Source organism: Choloepus didactylus, chromosome 6 (genome assembly GCF_015220235.1).
Source record: "Choloepus didactylus isolate mChoDid1 chromosome 6, mChoDid1.pri, whole genome shotgun sequence".
Classification (NCBI taxonomy): domain Eukaryota; kingdom Metazoa; phylum Chordata; class Mammalia; order Pilosa; family Megalonychidae; genus Choloepus; species Choloepus didactylus.
This window is the reverse complement of record NC_051312.1, coordinates 3,346,009-3,353,236: the sequence shown is the minus strand read 5'-3', so window position 1 is coordinate 3,353,236 and position 7,228 is coordinate 3,346,009.

The following is a 7,228-nucleotide window of genomic DNA, read 5'->3' as shown; positions in this document are numbered from 1 at the left end:
GATGACGTCACTTCCGCTGTCTCTTCTGACGTCATCACCAGGCTGTTTTACTGCCCACCAGCCTGGCGATGACGTCACTTCCGCTGTCTCTTCTGACGTCATCACCAGGCTGTGCTGGCGGGAAGGAGCGGACATCTGCGGTCTCCTCACTCCCAGGGCTGCGGGGGAGCGCGGGTGCGACTGGCCCGAGGCCCCGGGAGCCCCCGGCCCGCAGAGTCCCCCGCGGTGGTTCAGCTCCAGATCCACCGACGTGGTGAAGCGCCAACCGGTGCCCGACGGGGTCGTCAGACCGTCACCCGGGAACCCGGCGATCAGGGAGGAGCCCCGGCCGGAACTTCCCGCCGCGGACAGGAGGGAGCCGCACCCCGCGGCCGGGGAGAGCGAGAGCAGGTGGGCGCCGGGGGCGGCGCAGCCGAGGGGGTGTGTGTGTGTGTGTGTTTTGCGTGCGCTGTGAACACACTTTGAGATGCCCAGAAGAAAACCGCCCCACTTGGGCAGGAGCAGGCAGGGTCCCCCAGGATTTAGGGGCTCTCATTTCCAAAGCAAATCCCATGAGAGGGGAGGGAGCCCTGACTCGGATCAGAATTTTCCGGGGGACACCGTGGGGGGCGGGGCTCGTGCCCACAGCGGGGCGCACACTCGGGGTGCGCGGGACCCAGGCCGGTGGGGGACGGGAGCCCCTCTCTGCCCACGCGCAGTGCGCCAACGGCTCCACCCACCGGGGCCCCGGACACCGCACCCCCCACTCCCCCCGGGGCCCTGGAAACGCAGGAGCCTCGGAGGGCACTGCCCACCACCCTGTCCCCTGCCACCAGCGGGGGTGGCTCTGAGACCTGCGGGCGGCCAGGGCCGGAGGCCAGGATGGGGGAGGTCAGGACCCCCCTTCTCCACCCCTCCCCCGTCCCAGCTGCTGTTGGGGGGCAGCCCCGGGAGGAGAGGTTCCTGTGGTGGTGCCCCGTTTTGTCGAAGGGCCACAGGCTGCAGCAGTCAAGGCCCCCAGTTCTGGAGAACGGAGCCCACTCGGGAGGGGGACTGAGAATCACGGCTCTGAATCCTCCCTGGCCCGGTGCTGACACTCAGGGGCTTGTCCTGGGCTGGGGTCCCTGGTCCCTGGACCCCCTGAGTCCAGGCCCCTCAGGCCCTCACCTGCCTGGCTTTAGTCCCTGCCCAGTCTCGTGGGGTTGGGTCACTCACCACCTTTGCCATCGAGGACACAGTCTCTGAGAAAGTCACCCTGCTAACTTGCCTGTCACGGGGCTGCTCTGACAGGGCCGAGTTGGGGTCCGAACCCCAAAGCAGGGGCTCTGCACAGGAGCCCCAGGAGGGGACCTGAGCCCAGCATGAGGGCGAGAGCAGCATGGATGGGGCGCTCTGAGGTGGGCAGGGGCTGGGAGGTTCCCAGGTGCAGGAGCTCTAGAGAAGGGCAGTGTGGGTGGGGGGAGCCCCTGGGGGCCTCTGGGCCAGATCACGCTGGCTGGGATGCCCGGTGAGGGAGTCAGGGCACTGCAGGGTTGGGGTGAGCGGGGGGACCCTATCCAGCAGGCTGTCCTGCCTGAGCCACAGCCTTCCAGGGCTGGAGGGAGCTGAGGGGACCCCTGGCCCCCACCCCCACCCAAGCAAGGAACCCCGAGCACAGCCTAAGGTGAGGGGCTGGCCCAGTGCCCCCCTGTGCACACGGGGCCGAGGCAGCCTCTGTCTCCCCCCAGGGGTGGGCGTCCTGCCTGGGAGCCCCGACGGGCTACTGGTCAGTGTCCCCCTCCAGGAGAGGACGTGCCAGGGACCGAGGGGACACCCCTGCCCACCTGGATGCTCTCAGACCTGCCCCCCTTGTCCACCTGCAGGCTGACGAGGACGGGGCTGCGGTCGCCCCTGCTGGTTGACGAGCAGCAGTGAGGAGTCACCCTGCAGACCCCTGCGACAGAGCAGGTGCGCACCTGGTGGCCTCAGGCCAGGTGGAGACAGAGGCAGGAGGTGCTGCTGGAGGCCGAGCTGACGCCCGAGGCTCCAGGACAACAGGGTGTTGAGTCCCCAAACCCAGGGGACGGCGAGACCTGCAGAGGCCCTGGAACCTACTGCGCCCCAGGTGGGTGGTCGGCTCCAGGGCTCCTAGAAGCTCTGCTCCCGAAGTGGGTGCAGAGTGGGGTACCCTGGGCCCAGGAAGTAGGGAATGGGGGAGGCAGTCAGGGAGAAGGAGAGGGACAGTCACCTTCTTCTCTGTCCTTCAGGGGACTTAGGGACGGGACTGGTGTCCAGCTCCACGTCGGACTAGGGGAGCAATAACACCCCAGTCTCTACCCCTAGCACCTGGTGCCCTAATCCACTTCTGTCTCTGAGGAGTTACCTTTTCTAGGCAGGTCAGATAGTGGAATCACTCACTCACTCCTTGGCCGTCTGCTCACTTCCCTCAGCCTCACATTCTCCAGCCCGTCCCTGCCGCGTGGTCACGACTTCAGCCTTGTTGACGGCTGAGTAATATTTCATTCTGAGCCTGCTCCACACTGTGCTGCACACTTGGGGGCTTCCCCCTTTTTGGCTGTTGTGAATAATGCAGCTGTGAACCTGGCAGGAAAGCGTCTGTCTGAGTCGCTGTTTTCAGTTCTTTTGGGGATATCCCAGAAAGTGGGATAGTCGGGTTATATGTCACTCTCTGATGAGTGTTTGAGGAATGCCTGTTTATTTTCCACAGTGGCTGCACCATTTTACATTCCCATCAATAACATACAAGGTTACCAGGTTTTCTGCATCTTTTCTAATGCTTTTTTTTTTTAAAATAATAGCCTTACAAATGTTTGTGAAGTGGTCCCTCTTTGTGGTTTTGATTTGCGTTTCCCTAATGCCTAATGATGTTTAACAGGCTTTCCTGTGATTATTAGCAAGTTCCATCTCTTTTTAGGAGTAATGTCTATGCAAGTCTTTTACCCATTTTTTCTATAGTCATATGTACTTTTTTTGGTGACTTTTATTAGTCTTTTATATATTCAGAATAAACAAAATATCAGCTATATACATTTCACCCATTTTGTAAGTTGTCTTTTCACTTTCTTACTAATATTCCTTGATGCACAAAAGTTTTTAATTTTCATGAAGCCCATTTTATCTATTTTTATTTCGTTACTCATGCTTTTAGTGTCATATTTAATAATAATTGGCAAATCCTAGTCATGAACTGTTTGTTTCCATCTAAGAGATTTTTAATTTTAGCAGTTATATTAAGGTTCTTGCCCCTTCTTGAGTTAATTTTTGTATATGGCGTCAGGTAGGGGTTCACCTCCTTTTTTTCACATGTAGACGGCCCCCTCTCCACCTCTCCCTCCAGCACTTCCTGACAAGACTGTTTTTTGCCCACACAAGGAGCAATGGATATTCTGAACAGGCCTGTATCTGTTAAAGTAATTGAATCAGCAATTAACAATCTTCTAGCCTGGGAAGCTGCTGAGTCTCAAGCCTTCCTCTGGAAAATGGGCAGAGGAATGTGGCAGCCTCCTGGACTCGTGACGTTTGCTGCGTTAATAGAGGGACCCGGGCTCGGGGTGGGCACAGGGTGCTCTGCAGCCATTCTCCTGCCCCAGGCGTGGGGTGGGGCTGCCTTTCGGGCTCTCCTTGAGTGGAGCACAGGGGCTGGGGGACGTGGGCACCAGGCCACTGACCCCGTGTCCAAGCAGCTTGTCCCCAAGGAGGAAGAGGGAGAAGGAGAAAGAAGGCTCTGCTCCCCTGGGAGCTCATGGTTGGGTGGAGACACACACTGAGTCCACCGAGGCAGGGACCCCTGAGGATCTGCCACTCCGGGGAGCCCAATAAGCCTCCCACCTGGTGGCAGACAGGGCCTGGAGGTAGAGGCTCTTACTCCCCATCTGACAGGTGAGGAAACGGAGGCTCAAATCACAACTAGGCAGCTGTAGGTGGAACCCAAACCCCCTGTGGCCTCGTCTTCCATCCCTGAAGCTTCACTGATGATAACAGTGACCGAAGAGGCTTTTCCTGAGGTTCTGTGAGCAGGACCCCCAGGGAGGGGAGGGGGTGACCACTTCCTCAAGCTGTGTGTGCGAGTGGGGTGTCTGTGCCTTCTCTTAAATGTGGGTATCCCCACCCACCCTCACCCCAGCACCTTCCTTCTATCCTGGGGAGCCTCTGGGGAGCCCCTTTGCATGTCCAGTGACCCCTCCAGAATCGGGTGTGAGCCCAGAGTCCAGCCTCACCTGCGTGTCTGAGTCACGTACAGGTGAGGAGGTTCCAGGGAGGCATGCACAGGGAGCTCAGCTTTCTGGGGTCAATGTCCAATCTGCCAAGTCCTCCCTTTCCCACCACTAAAACCCTGGAGAAACCCAGAGACCCCCGATTGGCAAGGTGGGAGCCGGTGGTGCGTGGCAGGGCCCTGGGGCTGGGGTGGGGTGGCAGGGAGCTGGCCTCATGACAGGCCCTCCTGTCACCTGCAGGGTCCCTGACGGTCAGGGCTTCTAGGAGTGATGCCTGCAGCCCTCCATCACCAAGGGCAAGGCCGGTGGGGATGAGGACGGCCTCGTCCTCCACATCTGAGAACCCAGGGCAGGAAGCCCACCCGCCAGCCATGCCTCTGTCCGGGGACCCTCACCCTGACACGGACCGTCCACATCACTGACCCCAAACAAGAGGATGCTCAGCCCTGTGGGACACCCTCTTGTCCCTCCAGCCTCCCGCCAGTGTCCACCTATTACAGGGACAGCCCCGGTGAGCACCTGACCCAATCGGGCAGTCTCTTATCTCATCCTCAGGTGTGCCAAGACCTCCACCAACCTGTGCCCTACACCCTCCCAGATGCCCACCTGCCCACCCGATCCTGTGGACTATTCCCATGATGCTACAGGGACGTCCTTTGCCACCTGCTGTAAGTGGCCATCTGCCATCAGGAAGCCCAGGGTGACCTCCTGGACCGACTGCGAGAACTGGATAAGGCACGTGGGGTTGAACTCTGGGCGGGGGAGGAAGATCGGAGGGTCCCAGCCGCATGGGTCAGTCAAACGACAGGCGCCTGGCCCTGCCCTGAGCCCTGGCCTGGGTTCCAGTCCCTGTTAGTGACCTGCCAGTCGGGACACATTGTGCAATCCCCTAACCTCCCTGAGCCGCGCTGACCCCGTCTGTGAAGTGAGGACAGCGGCCTCTGACTGAGCCCAACTCTGCGTCAGGACCTGAGATCCTCCGTGTGCTCAGCGCAGGGCCGGGGGCACAGGGACACACGGACGGAAGCAGATCCCTGGTTCCCGGGGTCCGAAGGACAGGAGAATGCAGAGTGACTGCCGAGTGGAGTGGGGTTCCTGATTGGAGTGCAGAAATGTTCTGGATGAGACGTTTGCACAGCAGGGTAATGTACCCAAGACGCTGATATGCACACTCCAAAAGGGTAAGAAAAACAAAAAATTTAATTCTAACAGTACTTTAAATATGATAAATACAAAAAACCATGAAATAAGTAAAACATAAAGAAAAAACTACTCACCAAGATAAAAGATGCTCTCTCCAGAGACAAAGAAGTGTCCTTTTCTCCCTGAGGCCCTGGCAGGAGCAGGGCAGCCAGGGCTCCATCTGGTGCCTGGGGCGGCTCCAGCTCGTCTGCTGCTGTCCCCGGGATGGGGAGGCCGGAGCCAGGGATGGTGCTGCGTGGAGCTTGGTATCTGGACAAGGGGATGTCACAGGCACCAAATCCTGTGGCTATGGTCCAAATCCACAGTGGTGCTTGAGCTGGTGCCAGCTCTAGAGTTGGCCCTAGATCTGGCAATGCGGTTGACCCTGGCTCCAGAGGTGGTGCAAGAGCTGGCACCTGAGGGGATTCAAGATAGCAGGTGCTGCCCGTTCAGGAGCTGGTGCTGAGCAGGAGGGACAGTGGCCGTGCAGCTGGTGCTGGAGGTGGCTGCAGCTCTGGAGCTGGTGCTGTGGCTGCCGTCTCTGGGGAACACGACTCGGCCTGGCTCCAACTCTGAAGCTGGTGCTAGAGGTGCCACTCACTATCGCTGTGGAACTAGTATGGGAGCTCCATTGGGGCCGGCTGTCTCTTGAGTTGACATTGGCTTTAGCTCTGGAGCTGAGCCCTGAACAGGCTCTGCCTCTGGAGCAGGTGCTGGAGCTGGGGCTGGCCGTCGCCCAGCCCTGGAGCTTGTGTTAAAACTGGAGTCCGTTCTAAGAGTCTGAACTTGCTGCTGACAATAGCTTGAGTTTCTGCTGCCTTGAGCACGGGCCCTGGTGCTGGAGCTTGTGGTGGCCCTAGAGCTGGTGCTAGAGTTGGCACAGAAGTGATGCCGCTGAAGCTACCAATAGATGCGGTGTTAGAGCTGGTCCACAAACCGGTTCTCTGTTTGGATGTGTGCTGGTTTGTTTGGAGCTGGTTGCATATCAGAAGCTAGGGTTGGATCTAACTCTGGAGCGGGCCTTGCTCTGGAACTCCAGCTGGCTTAACTCTGGAAGTGCTGTGAGAGCTGGTGCTGCTGTTAGCTGTCTCCGGAGCTGGCTCTCATGCTGCTGCTGCAGGAGCTGACACTAGAGCTAATGCTGGAGCTGGGAGCAGCCCTGGGCCTAGCTGATTTTCCAGAACTTGTGCCAGAGCTGTCACTAGCTCTCTAGTGGACGCTGTCACTTACTCTGGAGGTGGCTCTAGCTTTGGAGATGTTGCTGTCTCCAACTCTGGAACTGCTGCTGCAGTTGGTTCTAGCTCTAGATCACACTGGACATCATCCTAGAGATGTCACAGGAGCTGCTGTTTGCCCTGGCTCTATTATTAAAGCTGTTGGAAGAACAGGACTATAAGATGGTTTTGGCTCTGGAGATTCCGTTAGAGCAGGTGAGGGACTGCATCTATATCTCTAACCAGTTTTAGGCCTGGTCCTAACTCTGTAGCTTCACTAGAATTGGTGCTAGAGATGGTGCTGGAGCTGGAGTTGGCTGTCATTCTGGAGCTGGTTCTAAATCTCCAGCCGGCTCTGGGGCTGCACCTGGAGCAGGCTGAAGAAGTAGAGCTGGTGCAAGCACTGGTGCTGGGTGGGCACTGTCCCTCCACGTGTGAATGCACGAAGAGTTCTTTGACTTGCTGGGGAGCACCAGAGAATTGCTTCCTCCCTTGCTCATTTCCCCCAGGGAATGCCCGATGTTCCAGCTCCGAGCCAGCTCCAAGCCCACCTGCACCTGGAGGCAGGGAGAATGCGGGGGCTGGCAGAAGTCCTCTGAGCAGCCGTCCTTCCAGGTGCCCAGGAGGGAGGGCATGGCA